The sequence below is a fragment of the Peromyscus californicus genome, unplaced genomic scaffold (assembly GCF_007827085.1).
Source record: "Peromyscus californicus insignis strain IS unplaced genomic scaffold, ASM782708v3 Scaffold_8__1_contigs__length_139910024, whole genome shotgun sequence".
NCBI classification, from domain to species: Eukaryota; Metazoa; Chordata; class Mammalia; order Rodentia; family Cricetidae; genus Peromyscus; species Peromyscus californicus.
The window spans coordinates 119807309-119829453 of record NW_026294606.1 but is presented as its reverse complement, the minus strand read 5'-3'; the positions used below and the strand labels follow the sequence as shown (position 1 = coordinate 119829453).

Below are 22145 nucleotides of genomic sequence, written 5' to 3'. Positions count from 1 at the left end.
GGATGGTGGCCTGTGGCTGTGGCCTCCCTGGCTCCAAGGTGTCCCATGGGCAGGGCTATCTAGAGAGACCCAGATACCCTTGCTCTCAAAGACAGCCCCTCTCAACATCATGCACCTACCTCTTGTTTTCTATATGCTGGTTGAAAGGTTTAAAGGAATCCTTTTGCCTTGGATCTGGCCATGGGTGCATCCACATACAATGCCAAGATTTCCCAGCGATCATTGCGTGAACTTCGGAAGCCTGCAAAGAGAGCAGTATTTACCGATACAATTACTTCCCAACATAATGGGATCTGGGAGGAATAGCAAACATAGCCATCAATGAAGCTGATAAAATATGAATATCTGCAGGCATTCTGACATTTAATTAAACACTATTAGTTTCGGTGTTGTGTTTTTCTTCTCATAGTTCAGAGCCAGTAAATATGTCTTGTTTTAGATCTCAAACATTTCCATAGGCGTTTAAGAAGGAAGAGCTAGCTCCCAATACCTGATCTGTCAGGTGCCCAGCACCCCGTCTCTCCCTCTTGTTTGATTTTCCTATGGACTTCAGCTGGTCACTTTCCCTTCTAGAAGTCTTAAGATCGTAGTTACCTAGGAATAAACAAGCAAACACCAACAAAAAACTTCAAATAACCCTGAGCTCTTTGGCAGCTTTGATTAGCTCCTTCTATTTCCAGGCTAGCATCAGAGGGTCGGGGGCATGTCCTCAAGCCTCTGCCAGGACATTTGGGACTCCCTTTATTCCTGATTGTTCTTTCTTTCAAAGAGGTAGACTGGATGCAGGATCTGTTGTTTGTGCCTAGTTAACATTTTCCTCCGGCTGCCAAGAGAACTCTGGTTTTCCTTGGAGGACAAGTCCTCCTTACTGATGCAGTCCGCTTGTGTCCAGGCGTGGGTCACTGTCCCATTGCTCTGGCCACAGCCATTGGTCCTTGTAAGGTTTTGGTCCTTATTTACGTCCTTTAATTACGTCATCAGCCTTCGCCGGCTTCCCAGCCTAAAAAGCGGTTGGGCCCTCTGTGGGCTCTCTCTGTCCCCTCTCCTTTGGGCCCTCTGTGGGCTCTCTCTGTCCCCTCTCCTTTGCGCTCCTTTCCCCCGTCAGTCCCCCTCTTTCCCTCTCCCCCCTTGTCTCTCTCTCTCTCTCTCTCTCTCTCTCTCTCTCTCTCTCTCTCTCTTTCTCTCTCTCTGTCTTTCTCTGTCTCTCCCTCCCCCCAATAAAGCTCTAAAAAGGTAACCATGGCTATGATTCTTTTAATCAGCACGCTCCTCCGCGGGCATGGCCGCTGCGGGCGGTGACCAGCCACGAGGGGCAGCGTCACGGCATAACCAACAGTCCTGAGACTTCTTAACTGTGTGGGGGAAGGAGCTTCCTTTGTTGGTCGGCATCCCTGGCTTTGAGAACTTCCAGGAGCATCGTGCAGGAAGACCCTGCTTGAAAATCAAATTGGCGCAGAGAAAATAGCTAGGATGCGGAGAAGAAGAGGGGCTAAGAAGACTTGCTGTCATCACAGTCCCTGATCCAGCCATGCCTGAAGCCGTAGAGATACATCTCTAATATATTCAATTATGTGAGCTGGTATATTCCTTCCTTGCTTAGGTCGGACTTGGGGCGGTATCACACACAACCAAAAGTACCCCAGTAAGGTCACAATCTGAATTCTCCAAAGAGCAAGTCCTCCCTTGAGAGACTCCATTTTACTCACTCATTTGCAAACAATTTCTGTTAGGAAGTGGGGGTGGTGAGTGTGAAGGAGAGCAGCATAAGTAAGGAGAGCAATGCAGCAGAGAGCTTCCTAGGCATGCCTCCAGACACTGCAGCTTCACTGTCCCATTTTACAGACAGGAAAATGAGGCTCAAAGCTGCCTCGTTCACGAGCACACAGCTTGGTTTCAGGCCAGCCTCACTGTCAAGTGTGTGCAGCCAACACCTAGAACAAAGATGTGAAAATTACGACCCAAAAAGAGGCCATAAGGGTCAGAAACTTAGTTTCCAGCACAGGTTCCTGTGTGTTGCATTATACCTTCTAGAATGTTCTATGTTCATTACCTACTTTATTTTCTGCAACCCGTATGGAGATCCAACTATTTGAGCCCTGAGAAAACTTTCACAGTAGTTAGAATCTTACCCAAATGCAAATTTCTGTTAATATGTAAGTAAGCAGACTGTCTGGAATGTGTATTTCAGAGGAGTTTGGACAGGATGGGGGATGGAGGTGGATATCAAAGAAAGGAAAAGCTTGCCTGTGCCACAGTGGAGTCCATTGCTCAGACATGATTATTTCTCTGATTTTACCTTTGTGTGTGACTACGTTCTGACCCTGTATACTCCCAGTCTCTCTGTGCTTCTGCGTTGGCTACAGGCCTGTATCTTGACTTCTGCTTCCTGTAGGATGAACAATTTCCCAGTAGGCTTTTAGGGCCCAGGGCAAATCCCCTCCCTGGTCAGCTGTGCTAGGCTTGGTTCTTCACTATGGGAAGCTGCTGGGCCTCCTGAAAATTTAAGTTTGTGGCAGAAAAGGACTTGAACCCCACGAACATTGCCTGAGCCCTGTGCCTTCCCTAAGTTAACAGTTTCATTGATATAACATCTTCTCTCTCTCTCTCTCTCTCTCTCTCTCTCTCTCTCTCTCTCTCTCTCTCTTTCTTTCTTTCCAAATGGTCCTGCATTTTGATTTTAAAGTATTTTCAGATTTGTGGTAAGATTTACTTCTGTGTTTTCATGGCACTGAGGATCAAACCCTGGGCCCCTGATTTCTCAGGCAAACACCACTACCGAGCTGTATCTACTGCTCAAGACTTCTGGTTTGAACAGCAGGAAGTGCCCAGTGGGGTCTATCTGAAATCTTTCCCCAGCAAAAATTCCATTCTTGCACACTTGCACAGGTTAAAGGTCAGAGGTTGGGCTTCTGCGTGTTCTCTGGGGTAGAACCAGCTTAGCTTGAAGTCCTGAGAAACGAACCTAGCTTTAGAGCATATACACCTGGCTTCATCAGGAAGACTGTATGTCCAAACCTCAGTCTCCTGAAACAGCCAGCAGAGGAGAATCAGCACTGTTCATTTTATCTCATGACATTTGAATTTCAGTTTCATCTGGGATTTTGCAAAAGTGATCAGACTGGCCTATAGTTCCTGCTTGTATTTGAGTTCCAAAAGCCCCTTGCAGGAAATGGTGCAAGATGAAATTTTGTAAATTAAGGGGGAATGTAGCTGAAAGTTTTTCTGGCCCTGCCCAGCTCCTGTGGCCCCACGGTCCCAAGTAAACACACAGAGGCTTATATTAGTTTAAACTGCATGGCCATGGCTCAAGCCTTTTGCTAACTAGCTCTTACATCTTAAATTAGCCCATATTAATCTATGTATGGCCACATGTTCCATGGCTTTACCTGTGCCCCATTACATGTTGCTCCTTGGGCGGCTCCCTGGCATCTCTCTCCACCTTCTTCTTGTCTCTCTCTTTGAATTTCCCACCTGCTTCTAAGCTGCCTTGCCATAGGCCAAAACTTTATTTATCAACCACTCAGAGCAACACATATTCACAGCGTACAGAAAGACATTTCTCCATCAGGGGAAAATCACGAAGACACCTTGACAGACTCAGAAATAAGAAAGCTAAGCTTTCTTTTATCATCCATTGATTGAGTGTGTGTGTGTGTGTGTGTGTGTGCATGTGTCTACCACAGGGCACATGTGGAATCACAGGATAACTTGAAGGAGGGCTCTCATTCCACGTAGGTCCCAGGGATTGAACTCAGGTCATCGGGTTTGGTAGCAGACGCCCTTACTCATTAAGCCATTTCATCAGCCCAGAAAGTCGAGCTTTCTATAGCTGTTTGGTCAGCCTGATGCTTGGCTCTGCCCTTGTGAGCAGTGGAAGAGGCACTGACAGAGCAAGCAGCTCCTTCATCTGCAGGGAGATGCGAGTGGAGGGTTAGTGACGAAGCAGAAACAGTTAGTTGACTTGGCAGACAGTGCGACTAGGAAGCCAATGAAATGATGAAATTTCACCTCAGCCTAGAAGCTGTCCCTCGATCTGTTAAGACACCTGAAATAACAACACCCTGGAACTTTCACAAGGTCTGTGGTGAACAAGAGAGCAAGGCCTTTGAGTGAGGGGCGGCAGCTAGACTCCGAAGGGCTGGCGGGAGACCGCGCAGTTTAATGGATGACAATGCCACTCACTTCAAGCCTCTCTCTGGCACTTAGTAGGAATGTGGCTCATTTTAAAATGTTTTTTGTTTGTTTGTTTTGTTGTTTGGTTGGTTTTTTTTTTAAGACAGGGTTTCTCTGTGCAGCCCTAACTGTCCTGGAACTCACAGAGATCCACCTGCCTCTGCCTATCGCTGGGACTAAAGGCGTGCACCCCCACCACTTAGCTTTAAATGTATTCTAGTATCTTCTGTGATAACAGAAGGCATACTTTTATATAGAAGCAAAAAAGGATCAAGAAAATTTTTTATCTCATTTATTAAGAAGAAAGTTAATTCTTAATTTGTTCATGTCTTGCTTTCTAAATTTGTTCACAACTATTCATGCACACTTACCTATGTTATGAAAATAAGGCTGCATGTGGCTTTTTTTTTTTTTTTTTGAGACAGGGCTTCTCTGTGTATCCCTGGCTGTCCTGGAACTCACTTTGTAGACCAGGTTGGCCTTGAACTCACAGAGATCCAGCTGCCTCTGCCTCTTGAGTGCTGGGATTAAAGGCGTGTGCCACCACTGCTCGGCTATAACCATCCTTTTATATCATGTTCCAAACACTGCTGACGTCATTTAACAGGTGCATAGTATTCTCTTACAGAAACACTTCAGCTAAGCAGATTCTCTGTTATTGGACACAGCTATCTATAGTTCCAAGATAAACACTTGCAGCTAATTGTTCACCCAAGTTCAACATGTCCCTAGATCCAAGTATACTCTTAGAGAAAAAGACTCTCAGGAGTCCTAATTCTGGGATAATGTGCAACCTACTTGGGTATCTGCTAAGATTTTTGGATGTCCAGATTCATATTTTCCCTCAGATTTGAGGAAAATTGGACATTATTCTTTCAGATCACGTCTCTGTCCCTTTTCCTCTCTCTCCTGTCTCTAGAACCCTCATGACGCATAGTTTGCTCACTGTTATCTGTAAGTCCACTGGATTCTGTTTACCTTATTTCCCCCCTCAAACCTGATCATTTAAATGTTTTCTCTTCAGTTCTGTTGTTTCTTCTGCCTGAGTAGGCTGTTGAATTCTTCCAGTGAATGTTTCAATTCATTTTACTGCATTTGGCTGCAATTTTTGTTCATTTAAAAATTATTTGGGGGCTGGAGAGATAGATGAGTGGTTATCTAGGGCACTGGGTGCTCTTCCAGAGGACCCAGGCCCGGCTTCTAACATTTCCATAGTGGCTCACAATCATCTGTAACTCCGCTTCCAGGGGATCCAACACCTTCTTCTGGCCTCCACAGGCAAGTGGTACACATACATGTAGCAAAACATGTAGCTATATACATGTAGCAAAACACCCATACAAATAAAATAATTTTTTAAGTTGCCACTTTGTTTAAAAATAATCTGTATCTCTTTGTTAACATTAACATGTATTTGCATGTTATTTTTCTAATTTTATTTACCTCATGTCTGTATTTTCCTTCAGCATTTTGAGCATAGTTAAGGGCTGTTTTAGCTTCATTTAGTAAGTCTGATTTTGATTCTTCAGAGGCAGAGTCTAAAGATTAATTTTGTTCTAGTGAATGGGCCATGTTTTCCTGTTTGTTTTGTACGTCTTCTGAAAACCGGGCATTTGAAATCTCCCAGCTTTGCGGGTTGGCAGGTAAGACGGTCGGTGATTCTGGGTGTGTGTGTGTGTGTCTTCCCTGACTCTTCCGATCCCCATACACTTAGCTGCTTTTAAATGTTTTATGTTCCCGGCTGTGCCGTCTCTATTTCTTCTTAGGACCTTCGCTCTTCCAGCATGTTCTCTTCCATCAGTAATTTCTGTCTCCGAGTTCTTCTTCAGTTTCCGTGGCCACGACCACTGCTCGCTGAGCTCCGGTGAGACCCCAGTGAAGTGGCAGAGCCTGGTCTCTCAGGCAGTGCCTGGACACGGTTACCTATTACAGATTAGGTCCACTGGATCTTCTTTGGTTCAAGAAAGGGAATTTGAAGTTGAGGTGCCTCTTCCTTCCCTCACTCCATGCCATGTTACAGTGAGGAGGAGAAACCAAGGCTGAGGAAGAACAGCATGGCATTTCCTTGCACTTAGTGCGATTGTGTTTGCTTGGGCATTGGCCTGGTTGCTCTAGGCTTTTGGCTGATCTCCAGAGCACATGCAAAGCTATTTCACCCGGTGTCTAGCTGTGTGTTTCATGTTTCCATGGGTGGCAGTGAGAGTCTTCCATCTTACTCCTGCCACTCCTGCTGGGCTTATCTCTGTTTAAGGTTATTGTGGACTAAGGTATTTTGACATTGGCACTGAATTTCTCAAGATGCTCTAGAAGACAGAAGGCTAGTATTTAAAGCCAGTGTTTTCCAGACATAATGGACCATAGAACATATGTACATATTATAATATATAATGCATATATTAATATATTATATAAGGATTGTATGATATTTAATTATTTAAATATTATTGATTTTAAAATATAAAATAGCTATATTTTATATTCATATCTAAATGTATAATATAATTATTGTATATCTATAAATCAAATATAAAATGAATATTTAAATATTTAATGTAGAGTATGTAATATTGGTTTATTATATATTAATATGAATTTGTTCTAGTAAATGGGCTATATATAACAGATATAATTATAGATTAGTATGTATTACTATATATAATATATGGTTTTATGTATATTAGTATATGTAATATATATTTATTTAAAGGATCATTCCCTAGGGCTAGGAAAATGAATGGTTCAGCGGTTGGTTAAAGCACTTGCCCTGTACAGGAAAGTACTTCCCCAGAAACTGATACAATGCCACTTAGGCATGGTGGCCTGCCTGTGATTCCAGCGTGGGGAAGAGGAGACAGCAGGATCCTCACAGCAAGCTGGCTGGTAAGACTGGCCATATCGATGCACTCCACTCCGGGTGGGATTAAGGGACCCTGCCTCAACAAATAAGAATGATTCTAGACATCAACCTTAGGCCTCCCACATGGGCATGCCTGTGTGCAAGCATGCTCATTCACGAATGTACACACACACACACATACACACACACACACACACGAAAACATGCATATATATACATGCATTCCACACACATATGCATACAAATTGAAAAAGAATAATGATAAAAACATCAATCTCTAGAATTCACGTTTCTGAACAAAGTGTGGGAACTGTTGCTTTGCGCTTACTGAGGACTCACTAGGGTTCCTGGTTTATAAGTAACCGAGTAGGACTTCTGAACTAGTTGAGGAACCATAGCAAACCCGGGTCTAAAACCTGGAAGACAAGTTACAGCTCTGTTCTGTTCATATGCCTGCTTCTAGAAGCTCCAAACTCAGTCTCCAAGAATAGATGTTTCAGAGCAGTCAAGATTAGATAGACCACATTTATATCATTGGCCTCTGCTGGAATATGGAAGAATCATTCCAAAGATGAGGTCTCTGGGATTTTCGGTCTTGTTTGAAAATATTGAACCATTTTTTCTCATTGACTGTTATGTTATGACATCAGAAAAAAGTATTTCTGGGTTTTTGGAAGCACTTCATAAATCATATTGCTTGGGTCATTTCAAGTCTCCTATGTAGGCCTCAACATCTCCAATATCTGCCAAGGACTAATGATCCTTCTCACTTTAGGCTACTGCAGGACTTGGCATATTAAATTAATTTTGCTTTCTTTAAAAAAGAAATTTTTAAAAAACCATTTGTGTGTGTGTGTGTGTGTGTGTGTGTGTGTGTGTGTGTGTGTGTGTGTGCTCCACAGCCCGCATGTGCGCTTTGGTTTCTAGTTTGGTTCTGTTACGGAGAATGCTGTGGAAGGGAACTGTGATGGTGCAGAGTGGACAGCTGAGAGTTACAGCAGAACTCTACAGTTTGTGCACATGAGTAGGCACTGGGTACACTGGCTGGCCCGGGTGAAGGTCATAGAGTTTCTTAGCGGTCTCAACCTCTTAGGTAACTGTCTTCAAGTGCCATCTGGTCTTTTGTCCTGGCCTACTGCATATCTGATACAATTTTTCATTTAATACTTTTCATTCTGATGGTTACTCTTTTATTTATTTGTTTGTTTGTTTGTTTTTTGAGACAGGGTCTCACTAGGTAGCCTGTGATGGCCTGAAACTCCCTATGTAGACCAGATTGGCTTAGAAATCAGAGATCTTCCTGTCTCTTACTTCGCTGGGATTAAAGGTGTGTGCCACCATACCTGATTTCTTTTATTTACTTTTAATTTTTATTGTATGTGTATGAGTGTTTTGACTGTACATCTCTGTGGACCATGTGTGATCCTGGTGCCCATAAAGGCCAGAAGAGGGAATCAGATCCCCTGGAACTTAAGTTACAGACATGGTTGTGTACCACCATATGGATGGTAAGAATCAGACTCAGGTCCTCCAGAAGAACATTTGGTGCTCCTAATCACTGAATCATTCCTTCAGCCTTGCTCTTTTATTTTGGCAAATTGTTTTAGAGGGAACATCATCTCAATTCTAAGAATATAAAGGTAGTACCCTTTGCTATATGTAAAAGGTACTTGCTTAAATGAAATGTGCAAGGTGCAAGGTTTGGTCTCAGAGCCCCAGTAAGTAAAGAAATAATGTGACCACTGGCTGAGGAACTTGTCTTACATGCATGAGGCCCTAGGTTCAAATCCCCAGTGTTCTCTCTCTCTCTGTAAACCCATAAGAAACCAAGGAATGCCATAAGTTCCAGCTGAACATTGTTGCCCCCACAGCCCTCTCTCTGAAAGCGCTGACTTTCACGTCCTGCTTTCGTCTGCTTTATTTCCTGGCACCAGTAGGAAAAGTGGATCAAGTATGACATGGCTCAGAGCATTTGTGTCCCATATTCTTGAAGGGGCTTTGCTGAGGCCACAACAATTAATCTCTAGCCAGAGCCATCTCAGGTAAACCAAATGAAGAAGGTAACCTCATGGCATCCTTAAAGGGTGAGGGTGGAGTCAGCCCATGCAGCATCTCCTGCACACAGGTCTTGGGATCTTTGAGAGGAAGTGTTTTGGAAAATCCCCCAGTCTAGGAGGAGGGCACAGTGCTCATAAGACAGCGCAGAGGGAATGTTGCTAGTGCATCCTCCATGCTGGGACTGTCTGAAGTACTTGACACATCTCATCTTGTCCCCCTTAACTCAGAGGGGCTGGGGCTGGAGATTTGGCTCGGTCATTAAGGGCACTGTTGCTTTTTTGTTGTTGGTTTTTGTTTTTGTTTTTTTTTTTCTGCTGTTGGTTTGTTTGAGACAGAGTTTCTCTGTGTAGCTTTGGTGCCTGTCCTGGATCTCGCTCTGTAGACCAGGCTGGCCTCAAATGCACAGAGATCCACCTGACTCTGCCTCCCGAGTGCTGGGATTATAGGTGTGTGCCACCACGGCCCTGCCATTTGTTGCTCTTGTAGAGGACTCAGATTTGGCTCTTAGAGCCCACAGGACAGTTTACAATATCTGTAAGTCCAGTCCCAGAGGATCTGATACCTTCTTCTGACTTCTGTGGGCACCAGGCATACACATGGTGCACACACATGCATGCAGGCAAAGCACCCAGACACATAGTTTAACAAAATAAATCTTTGGAAGTAACTCATGGAGGGCAGGTAGTTGATCATCCACAGTTTGTAGAAGAGACATGATAATCTCAGAGAGGTTTAGGAAACTGTCAAAAGGCACACAGCCAGATTTAATAACAGGCAGCTAGGAAAGTAACTGCCACAGTCAGGAATTTTAAGGTCACTGAGTTTCAGAACAACAAAGTGGTAGAAAGGCTGGCATAGTACAGCAGAGAATGCCAGGTCCAGATTCCCTTCGACCTTCAGTACAGGAGACTAAGCTGTGTACTGCTTCAGTAACTGAACGGTCTATGAATACTATCAAGAGGAACCTTGGAGATGCTGGAAGGTGGGAAATCTGTGGAGCAGGTGAAGAGATGCAAGACACAGAGGGTTGGGGTAAAGATGGAGGGCACAGAAGGCTGGGGAAGAGATGGAGGAAGAAGAGGGATGGTGAAGAGATGGAGGATGCAGAGGGATTGGGGTAGAGATGGAGGACACAGAGGGATTGGGTAGAGATGGAGGGCACAGAGGGATTGGGTAGAGATGGAGGGCACAGAGGGCTGGGGAAGAGATGGAGGAAGAGGAGGGATGGGGTAGAGATGGAGGATGCAGAGGGATGGGGTAGAGATGGAGGACACAGAGGGATGGGGTAGAGATGGAGGATGCAGAGGGATGGGGTAGAGATGGAGGATGCAGAGGGATTGGGTAGAGATGGAGGATGCAGAGGGATGAGGTAGAGATGGAGGACGCAGAGGGATGGGGTAGAGATGGAGGACACAGAGGGATTGGGTAGAGATGGAGGATGCAGAGGGCTAGGGTCGAGATGGAGGATGCAGAGGGATTGGGTAGAGATGGAGGATGCAGAAGGATGGAGTAGAGATGGAGGATGCAGAGGGCTGGGAAGAGATGGAGGACACAGAGGGATGGGGAAGAGATGGAGGATGCAGAGGGTTGGGGTAGAGTCACAGATGGTACTGGATATCTTTGATTTATAAATATTAATTACTGAGGTAGAAACCTTCAGTTGACCTTCAATGACCTCCGCCTTCTCCTATTCACATCCTTGAAGAGTCTCCTCTCATATCAAACAGAGGTGACCAGCTGGCTTTGGGGACATAGCTCAGCACTTACCTAATACACATGAGGCCTGAGCTGTTTGAATTCCAGGAGAAAAACAAAGGATGATAATGGAATGGTTCCATGGGACTTCTGAGGCATTCTGCCTTCCACTTATTTCTTGTTGGGTCCCTTGGTCTGGGGAAGCCAGACACCATGCCATGGAGACATTCAAGCATCCTCTGGGGAAGTTCCTGTGGTGAGGAACTGAGGTCTCCTACCAATAGTTATATGAACAAGCTGCCTTGGCATTGGCTCCTCTGAGCTCAGTCAAGCAGCCACATGACTGTAACTCTGGCTGACATTGTGTCTGTTACCTCAAGAGAAGTTCCTGGACCAATACTACACTGTTTTCGTGCAATCGAATTCCTGACCTAAAGGATTGGTGAAATTGTAAATATTGGTTCTTGGGCTTAAAAATTACCCCAAGGTAGTTTAACACATATGCAAAAAGTAACTAAGACAATAGCCAAACAACAGTTTTTCAGTAGGGAGAAAAGGACGTGAGTAATTGGTAGCTGAATTTTGATTTTAAGGTGCATTTCATCCCAGGAAGGAGAAAAAGTCTGCTGATGTTGTGTGCTTTGCCTGAAGGCTGTCCCAGGTTGCGGTCAGCAGTTACTCAGGCATGTGGCTGTGCTTTGTAGGGAGAGGACCCTCACAAGCTACATACAGCCAGCAAAGAATGCTACAACATCCCCATGGACATGGAGCAGGGTGGTAGTTTGAGTAGGAAAGGCCCCCACAAGCTCATACATTTGAATGCTTGGTCACCAGTGAGTGGCACTATTAGGAGGTATGGCCTTGTTGGAGTGGGTGTGGCTTGTTGGAGGAAGTATGTCACTCGGGGGTGGGCTTTGAGATTGCAGAAGCCCAAGCCAGGCCCAGTGTGTCTCTTTCTTCCTGTTGCCTGCTGAACCTGATGTAGAATTCTTGGCTACCTCTCCAGCACCATATCTGCCTACATGTGCCACTGTGCTTCCTACCAAGATGATAACAGACTAAATCTCTGAAACTGTAAGCCAAGCTCGTTAAATGTTTTCCTTTATAAGAGTTTCCATGATCATGGTGTCTCTTCACAGCAAAAGAACATTGATTGAGGCAGGCAGTTAGAAAGTCCTTCTGAAGCTGCATGCCCATCCCTCCTCTCTCCCAGGCACCCTCTGCCGGGTTGGCATCTCTCACTGGCCTTGGAGCTCCTCGGCACTGGCTCTCAATCTCGTCACCATCTCCACTGTCCTAGCCCTGGCCTTGCTCTCCACATACTTGATGCATGACCATGCCTGATGGTGGATGATGGGATTGTTTCCATGTATATTTCTGTTATAAATAACGATACAATTGATATAGCTTCAAAGCTGTTGTCTGTTCTCTTTAGCTAAATGCCTGGCAATGCTTTCTTAACTTCCTAGATCTGGGAGATACCTTCTATGGCAAGAGACCCCAGAATTGTAAAAGGAACAGAAACTGGTAAATAAATTTTTTCATTTTTATTTTATGTGCATTGGTGTTTTGGCTTCCCTATTTCTGATGCCAAACTCTGGATCACATTTTAAGTGAACAAAGATTGGACAGAGGTGTAACCATGCTAGTTCATCGTGTGTGTGTGTGTGTGTGTGTGTGTGTGTGTAGTGTGGACGCTTTTTGAGCTTTTCTCTTTGCACATCTCCAGGTGTCCTCTCTGCATTACCCTCAGCTGCCTTACTGTGTCATCAAAGTGCACCTCTCCTGGGAGAAAGGAGGGAGGGAGAGAGAGAGAAAGAGAGGAAGAGAGGGATGGAAGAAAGGAAGGGGTAAGGAAGGGATGAAGAGGCCTTGGCTTCCACAGGGACCTGTGAGTCTTTCTGGAGAGCAGCGATTGAAGGCCTAGGTGGACAGAGCTCCCTCATCACCCAGAAAGGAATGGCAGGGCCCATCATGGCACGAGTGTTCTGAATCCCAGATACAGGAGGAAGTGTTGGCTCAGGGTTAGGAGAGGTCCCTTTGCCTGCTGGGCTGTCTAGCGAGGGCATTTGCAGGCAGCAGTGAGTAGCATTGGCTGTCTCAGGCGGCTCATGAAGGCTGTACCTTAGACCCTGTAGCTGAATGTTGGCATCTTGAGCACTGAGACGTCTCTCTTCATCCTCTTCTGTTTATGATCCTCCTTCTCCACCCTACAGCATCTACTCAGGCCTTGAGGGCCTCACCCTGGGTGCCACTCTTCAGAATGAGAAACAGCCATAAATAAAACTGCCATGCCCAGTGTAGCCTGTGAGAACGAGAGACTGTAATGTGTACAGCTTGCCTCCCGCCCCTGCAAACACACCCAGACAGGTGTGGTTATGGACAGACACCCTGTCCACGGGGCCACGTCCTCCCAGTGGGACTGCTGCCAATCTGTAACCAGCAATGAAGCCATGGGTATGACTGTCCTGGGGATGAATGCTGTCTAGGGGTTCTCTTCCTGCGTGGGTTGTGTGTCCTGGGGCTACTGCTGTGAGGGAGAGCCAAAAGACACAGACTGGGCCATTTCTCTAAGAGGCCATTCACATTCACAAATTATTTAGTGTGTGTGTGTGTGTGTGTGTGTGTGTGTGTGTGTGTGTGTGTGTGTGTGTACAAATGCAGGTAGAGGTCAGAAGACAATTTGTGGGAGTTGCTCCCCTCCTTCCACCAAATGGTTACCAGGGATTGAACTCGGGTCATCAGGCTCGGCAGCATGTGCCTTCCCATAAGACCGCGTTCGTTTGTGTGTGCGCGGATGTTTGTGCGTGGGTGGAAGTGTATGTTCAGGACAACTTCAGGCGTCCTCCTTAGGTACTGTCTACCTTGTTGTTATCTATTTTTTCTTTGAGGCAGGGTCTCTCATTGGCCTTGAACTTGCCAAATAGGCTAAGCTGGCTGGCCGGCAAGCTGCGGGACCTACCCATCTTTGCGCTGGAATCACAAGCATGTGCCACATACCCATTTTTTTTTTTTTTTTTTTTAAATCTGAGGTCTAGGGATCAAACTTAGGTTCTTAGGCTCACAAACATTTTATTGACTGAGCTGTCTTCCCAGCCAGAGACTATGCTCTTTAAAACCCCCGCTTGTTCCCAGGCAGGGCGGCCCACCTCCTCCTGGTGTAGAGGGCCGGGGGTGTTGTCTCTAGCAGACCTGGAGATGAACTCACCTGTGACCAAAGCCCAGGAGAGAAAGGCCTTCGCAGGGCTGGGAGAGCTGAATCCAGGCAGAGCCCTAATCCAAGCTCAGCACTGTCTCTGGCCTCCTTCCCACGCTTTTGTGCGTTCCTCAGGGGAAATAGGCTCCCTGGAGAGTTGTGAGTGTGTTTTCAAACTCAGTGACAGGGAGGGAAAGAAGGGTAGAAGGGGAGGGAGAGGATGGAAGCCCAAAAGGAGGGGCTGGGCAATGAGTCAACGCAGAGGAAGTGCAGTTCTTGGTGCAGTGACGTGTACAGTCGCTCTAAACTGCAAACTACCAGCGCATGGCTCCTGGGTGCAGACCGAACCGCTGCGGTGAGAAGGAGTTACTGCTGGGACAGGCCAAAGGGACCTCTGCCAGACGGTCCCTAACCTGTGCCTGGGGAACAACAGCATGCCCCACAGAGAGAAGGAAGAGAGGCCCAAGGGCCTGTGGGCCATTCGACTCCCAGAGTGCTGGAACAGGCTATGAATTCACAGTCCGTGTTCAAAGTGATTCTGATAACTTCCAACTCTCCTCCAGGTGCCCTGTCTAGGCCAGCCTCCTCACCACACACAGGGGCCTCTAGTGACCTACAACATGGTGGCCAGGATGAGAGGCTCTTTGGATGGAAAAGCCCCCTGTGATGCTTAGGGAAAGAAATTTATTCCTTTAACACAGCAGTTCTCAACCTGTGGGTCATGGCCCCTTTGGGGGTTGCTTATCAGATATTCACACTTCGATTCATAATAGTAGCGAAATTACAGTCATGAAATAGCAAGGAAATAATGTTATGCTTGGGGGTCACCACGACGTGAAGAGCTGTATTAAAGGGTCACAGCATCAGGAAGGGAGAACTACTGCTCTAATTGGTAATGAAATCAGAACGGCCATACTCACACTGTGAGCTGGGTAGAAAGTGCGTAAGCAATAGTGAAGAAAGCCACAAGAATATGGGATCCAGCTCTCTGTGTCTGTGTAGGAGAAGGTGATGGTAGAAGTGAGAAATGGCAGATAGGAGGAAAGGGACGTGGCGGGGGCGAGAGAAGAAGAGCAGGAGGAGGTGGGGGTAAAGAAGGAGAAAAGACAGACCCGGAGTAAGTGTCAGAGAGAGGGGAAGGCACAGAGGGTGAGGAGAGGATTGGGAGCACCTGGAAAGGATTGGGAGCACAGGAGAGGATTGGGAGACCAGGAGAGGATTGGGAGCACCGGGAGAGGATTGGGAGCATCTGGAGAGGATTGGGAGTACAGGAGAGGATTGGGAGCACAGGAGAGGATTGGGAGCACAGGAGAGGATTGGGAGCACCCAGAGAGGATTGGGAGTACCAGGAAATGGAGAGCAGAAGGCATCCTGTGGCCAGTAGGAGGCACTAAGCACAGACACTGGGCTAGATTGTCTTTTGTGCTGGTTGTCAGGCAAGGAGTCTATCCGCCTGTAGCAGAAGCCTTACTGTCTTCCTGTGGGTCATTTCTCAATATCCACATGTGGCCAAAGTGACATGTAAGTGGGATTGAGTTGTTCTCTTGCTCAGAGCTGGCAGGGGCTGGCCACTGACCCCCAATCTATAACCATGGCTCCTCCATGTGGTTCATGGGCTCAGATATGGGTATCTCTGCCTTGGCACTCTCTGTGTGTCCCAAGCCAGGCGTTGGTCGTCCTGCCTACACTTCCCAAATGCTGGGATTACAGGTGTTCAAAACAAACCTGGTTTATGTGGTACAGGGGATTGAACGCACAGCTCACCCATCCTCAGCTAGCACTCTACCAGCCGACCTACAGCCCCACTTACCAGATGTGGTGCCGTGTTGTGATTGCCTGTGCAGCTGTCTGTCCTTCCAGGGCACTCCCATGCTCCCTGGGGTTAGGAACGTGTCTCGGTCACCATGGCATGCACACATGATCACTTTTGTATGTATATTTGTTGAACTGTGTGAACCACCTTAATTCTTCTGGCAGTGTCCCAGAGAAGGGTCTTCCAGGTTTCTTATTCAAGGATGTCGAACTCTTTCTCTGACCGGAAGGAGCAGAGCACTCCGAATTGTTGGGGTTTCGGCAGGGTGAGTGAAACAGTCAGTCCAGGGGGAGATTCTCCCTGGCTGTATTATTGGATGGGAAAGCAAAGAGCATCCACAGGAGAGGGTTCCTCTGCCCCAGAGTGGCGGCTGCCATGGTCAGTAGACTGGGCAGGAGGGAAGGGCAGGAGCCATGTATGTGTAAGAGGAGCCTGTCTGCAGGGCCTTCAGATGACCCGCTGCCGAGGCTAACCTAGGCATTCCATGAAGCTGGATGTGTTTAACCTTCAGTGTGGCACTTTTCAATGCACTGAGGACAAGGGTGACCCAGCAATTTGTGGGCATTTGCTTCCAGCTCATCCTTGAGCTAGGAGCCCCACACCACATCAATAGCTAAGGAAAGGCTGAGTAGCAGAGGAAACACAGCTTTCCACCCACACGGTAATAAACGAGTGCAGGAGAACATCATGTGCGCACGCGTGTGTGTGTGTGTGTGTGTGTGTGTGTGTGTGTGTGTGTGTGTGTGTGTGTGTATGAGTCTCCATGTCTCCATGCATGCATGCATGTATGTATATGAGTATTTATGAATTATATATTTGTGTACACGTGTGTGCATGGGAATGGGTGTGTGGTGTGTCCATGGAAAATGGAGACCTGGGGATGCTGGTGGAGGAGTATGAGTTTCACTGGCCTGATTGCTTACACAGTTGTAGAATATATACAGAAATAATTGTATCATTTTTCTTTCTTAGAAAAGACAGACTCTGAAAACTGTTCTGTGTGCATCCTTTTCCATGACGGTATCACCTGACAGTCATTTGTTGCTGTCAATCAGCTTAGCAGCGGGGAAGGACGGACCCCCAGCACTGGTAAGTTCGGGAGGCAGGTACGAGGAAGGTGGGAGGCTCCCTGACTTCCTCACACAGCCTGAGAGTTCAAAGCCCAGTGAAGGACATCAGCTGTGACTGAGAAGGTGAGGGAGGGGCTGAGCCTGTGTGCAGTGACCTGCTTCTTTCTTCTTTTCCTCACAGAGTCCATTGCGGGAGGGAACGGGATGCCAGCCTGGACTCCGAGCCGTCTCCTGTACCTGGCCTGGAAATTCACGCTTCTCTCCACAGATGGCACAGCTCCTGTCTCCTGTCTGCTTACAGTATTCTATAAGAAGTTTACGATTGTAGCCGTTACGTGCTTGGCATATTTTATCATGGAATGTGGTGTTATGCGTTATAATATCTACTTTTGTTTGTTTTTCATTTTGTTTGCTTTTCTTTCTTTTTCTTTTTTTTTTTGTTTTTTTGAGACAGGGTTTCTCTGTGTAGTCCTGGCTGTCCTAGAACTCCCTACTCTGTAGACCAGGCTGGTCTCAAACTCAGAGATCTACCTGCTTCTGCCTCCCAAGTGCTGGGATAAAAGGTGTGAGCCACCACGGCTCGACACACCTACATGTTTTTAAATGCCATGCTATTCTTGTTATTTAATAACAGTTTGCCTATGTCATTTGATGTAATTCTCACAACAGCCTTTATGTGACTATTTAGTACCCCCATTTTGCATGGAAGGAATTTGAGGCTTTTCCAAATTAACTGGCTGGGAGTGGGATAAAGGGTCCAGACTTTTGAGTCTGCAGCCCTCAATGCAGCTATCATGTTTATTATGCAGCTATCATGTTTATTTTGTGTGTAATATTATGTAATGTGTTAGAAGAGATGCAGAGGACAATGCTGAGCGAGTCCTAGGCTACTGCATGGCATTCCTGGGGCTGCTCTTCTGGAAGGCTGGGACCCAGGGAGAATCAAGCCCCGGTCAGAGAAGCCTGATCCACCAGAGGCGCTCTGCAATTAGCCAGGCCCTGCTTTTTGATTTAATTCTTCCCCTAATGTGTGTTCATCATGTAGCTCTGGAAAGATTGGTATTCAGGGAAGTAGCATCAAAGACGGTAATTAAAGTGTCTCTGCTGACAGGCGGTGTCTGGGAACAGACCTGTTTGATTCCGCAAAGGAAATCATTGGTGTTCTAACAGGAGGCAGGAAACTTTTGATTAGCGAGTGATAGATAAACAGATCGATGCCTTTTCTGGCAACATTTCAGCTTCATTATTGTCACTGGGAAAGAGACAGGGATGGAGTGCAGAGCAGAGGAGGTCCTGCTGGGTCCTTTGGGGCTTGAAAGCAGGCAGGGGCTGGGGAAGGTCAATGCCAGGCTGGGCAATAGGGTTGTGGCTGGCTGGCTCTAGGTCTTAGGGAAATGAGGCTGTGTCTCCAGCAACATCTCCATGAGACCTCAGACAGGGGCTGATGAGAATCTCCTGGTCGCCAAGCTTCTTGGTGATCAGCTAAGTCTGTGTTCCCAGCCACCACAGCCCCTCTGCATTATTGCTGCTCTCTCAAGGTCAGGGGAAGTTAAGACCAGAGATTATACTGTGTCAGTGGGGCCTTTTTGAAATATGACTCTGTAATCTCTTTCCACACCAGAGGAGAGATGCCAAAATCGCACTTCAATCTCCAGCTCGCAATGGGCTTATTGGGATTTTAGCAGAGCTCTGCCTGGATAAGACTGTTTCTTCTCCCAGGGTGCCCTTTTACAAACTTCGGTTAAGCAAGGCCGCAACTTAGCGAGGGAGGCTTTGCAGGTGTCAGGGGCCATGGAGCCCAGCAGACAGGGCAGGGGATAGGCCACCCAGCACGGTCTATCCTGATGTAAGTGCCCTCTGGGAAGATGAGGTCTAAAGTGGGTGTCCCTGGCCTACATGTGCACATGTGTGTACACACACATCCCAGTTGTGTGGGGAGCAAGCTCTGGATTACCCTGAGATTACACACGGCACAGGAAGATTGCCTGCACCAGGCACTTAGTAGGCACTCAATCAATGGGAAGGTCACTGTGCTCTGACTCTGTCCCTTGGATCTTTTTCATTTTGAGTGTGGTTGGGTGGTATGTGTACGTGTGTGTATGTGTACATGTACATGTACGTGTGTGTGTGTGTATGTGTGTGTGTGTGTGTGTGTGTGTGTGTGTGTGTAGGCCAGAAGTAGATTTGGGTGTCTCCATCTATCCCTCTCCATCCTAATTTTTGAGACACTGTCTATCACTGAACCTAGGGTTTCATGATTCAGCTAGACTAGCTGGCCAGCGAGCCTCCCCTGTCTACCTGTGTCCCCTCCAACTCCAGACCGGGGCTACAGTCACACACTGTTGTACCTGTTTTTCGCATGGGTTCCGGGGATCTGAATTAAGGTCTTCGTGTTTGTTGAGCAAGCACTTAACCCACTCCCCCAACTGCTCCCTTGAGTCTGAAGAGATCTCGCGGAGAATCAAGGCAGCCCGACAGTTCCACTGTGCTCTGTCTTCCCAGAACTGTGAGAGCTGTGAACCCACCACCCCTTTCCTGCTCTAAGCATCCTGGGGGCAGCCACCTGGGATATAGTGATTTCCAAGGAGAAGGAATCTCTGTGGTTTGGCCTCTATATGATGTTGTACCTGCCATCTTATACTGAAAGGAAATAGAGACTGAGTAGAGTCCATCAGTGTGGTGGTGGTGGTGGTGGGTAGCAGGAGGGACAGGCCTGTGCTTCAGTCCACACTCCATGCTGCATTTCCTGTTTTCCCAAGTGGTCCCTTGTGACCTCTCCTAGCTTCCTTCTTGATTTTCTTCCTCTTCACTCTAGGCACCTCTCACCACGTGACAGAAGTGAACCAGCAGGAAGGGAAGGAGTGATTCCTTTTGGCTCGTGGCTTCAGACCTCTCAGCCTGGGTCTGAATTAGGCTTCTTCTATCCATCGCTGTGAAAACACCACGACCAACAACAACTTAGGGCAGAACTCAGCCTGGGTCTGAATTAGTCTTCTTCTACCTATCGCCATGAAAACACCATGACCAATAACAACTTAGGGTGGAAACGGTTGTTTCATCTTAACAACCTCAGGTCACACCCCATCCATGAGGGAGTCAGGACAGGAACTCAGGGTAGGAACTGAAGCAGAAGTCATGGGGACCCACTGCTCTCTGACTTTCTCCCCATGGCTTGCTCAGCTTGCTTTCTTATACAATCCAGGACCCCCTTCCCAGGGTGGTACTGCCCAAAGTGAGCCGGGCCCTCCAACATCAATCATTAATCAAGAGACTGCCCCATAGGCTTGCCTACAGGCCATGTAATGGAGGCGTTTTCTCGACTGAGGCTCCTCTTCCCAAATAACTCTGCCAGGTGTCAAGTTGACAAAATAAATAAACAGATGTATAAACCAGGGCAGCCCGCAATGGCTAGCTCATTGCACAGTGTCTGTGATGAGACAGAGCTAATGGCAGCAGAGAGGAGAGCTCCCCTTCTTGTGTCTGGACACCGAGACAGAGAGAGAAAGGAAGAGCCTGGAGACAAGAAGGGCCCTGCAGGGGCGGGCCTCCAGTAACCCTCTCTCCTTATTAGGTCCTGCCTCCATGTTTCCACCATTTCTCCACAATGCCACCACATGATGAATCCATCCACGCATTAATCCATTGGTTAGGTCTGAGCCCTCATGAGCCAATCTCTGCCCCAAAGTCCCACTCTCAAGCATGATTCTGGGGACTCTGAGCCTTCAGGTGACATTTCCTTCTCCTCTTCCTCCTTGTCATCTTCCTGATTTTCTCCCTCCTCTGTCTCCTGACTTTCCTTGAGGCACAGTGGAGTAATATCTGAATTTGCCAATCCTGGCTCTAGGAGCCATGTGCTCCCGGCAAGGCTGAGCATGGGCGGCCTCATCCACAAGGTACGGATGTCACAAGGCTGGTTTTAGCTCTTAGGCACAAAATGCCCAGCTCACTGCCCAGGCAAGAGTTTCACAAACATGCAGCAGCAGGCCTCCTACCTTGCTCCTCCTGCCTGAGTCAAGACTCAGAGGGACACTTGGTAATTGCTTGGCCGTTTGCAAAAATAAAATCCTGCAAAAATTGTTTGTTTGTTTTTGGTAAAGTTGTCTTTCCTGAGGCAGAGTGTGGATGACCCTTCTCATGGGGGTTACTGTGTGCTGTCCTTCCCCCCGTCTCTAGTGGTCCACGAGTGGTATTTTCACCCAATGACGTTCCCACTCCTGTCTCTGGGTGGGACTGTCAATGAAGTGCTATCCCAGGACCTAAGAGTGGGTCCATCTTGGCCAATATGATTCTCCTACTGTTTGAACCTCTGTCCAGGGGGTGGGCATGTCAGCAGAGATCAGCCAATGAGGCTCCCTCCCTCAAGATGAAAGACAGCTGCAGCTCTCTTCCAATCCGAGGAGTCTTTGCTTCCAAATGGGCCAAACTTCCCTTTTCGCCGTTTCGTGCTTGTGGCTTCTCAGATTCCGAGAGCTGCTGTAGTCGTTCCTCACAGCTTCCTTTGAACCTTTACCAGCCAGGCTTGGTTTCTGAGGCTTGTCTCCAAAAATACTTTGAGAGTCAAGCAGTCTTCCTCAGGTGTTGAACAGACGGGAGAACTCACACAGAACAGCTCTCCCCAGAGCAGAAAGTTCACAGCTCACTATCACCATCATCTCTCTCTCCTCAGCTACCTATTCTCCCCTAGAGGGTTGGACTGACTGACTGCCATGCAGTCATTAGAGTGAAAGAGAGAGTGAAGAAACTGTATGAGCATCATCTGTCTGACCCTGACCCTAGAGCATCTCTTTGGAGAGGCTTACTTAGTGTGTCCCTGGTAAGTAATCCCACCCAATCCACCTCTGCTTGTGTTGATGCTAATTCTGCCTCTGCTTAGCATCTACTCCCAAGACTCACCTGATCCAGTCATGAGAGGGAGGGATCCTCCTGTGGATGCTGCCCCTGATTTCTAATAAGTGAAGGGGGACCACCACAATTAGAGGACTTCTGCGCTTCCCTCTTCCCCTGAAGTCCTAGGAGACAAAAGGAGTATGCTATGGAGGAGGCATTTCCCCAGCTCTGCACGACACATTGCCTCTCCGCTGTGGATTCTTTTTTCCTATGTATGTGAAGGCATCCAGAACCTCCATGGCACCCAGACTGACCGTGGGCAGCCGCTCTAGGACACCACTGTCTCGGTTCTGATTTCCTAAGACCCCTGATTCCTGAGCACGTTAAGACCAAATGTTTCCAGCCAGCCAGTTTTGGCTGGGCACACAACAGTGCCAGTCAAGCCTGCTTGATATA

General features: G+C 47.3%; 1 long non-coding RNA gene across 1 annotated transcript; it reads left to right on the top strand.

Annotated features, from left to right (window-relative positions):
• Positions 1-12263: 12263 nt before the first annotated feature.
• Positions 12264-20167, top strand: LOC128104094 (uncharacterized). Its single transcript, XR_008215865.1, has 3 exons — positions 12264-12310; positions 16765-16881; positions 17044-20167. It is a non-coding gene; the product is annotated as an uncharacterized LOC128104094 (long non-coding RNA).
• Positions 20168-22145: the final 1978 nt, after the last annotated feature.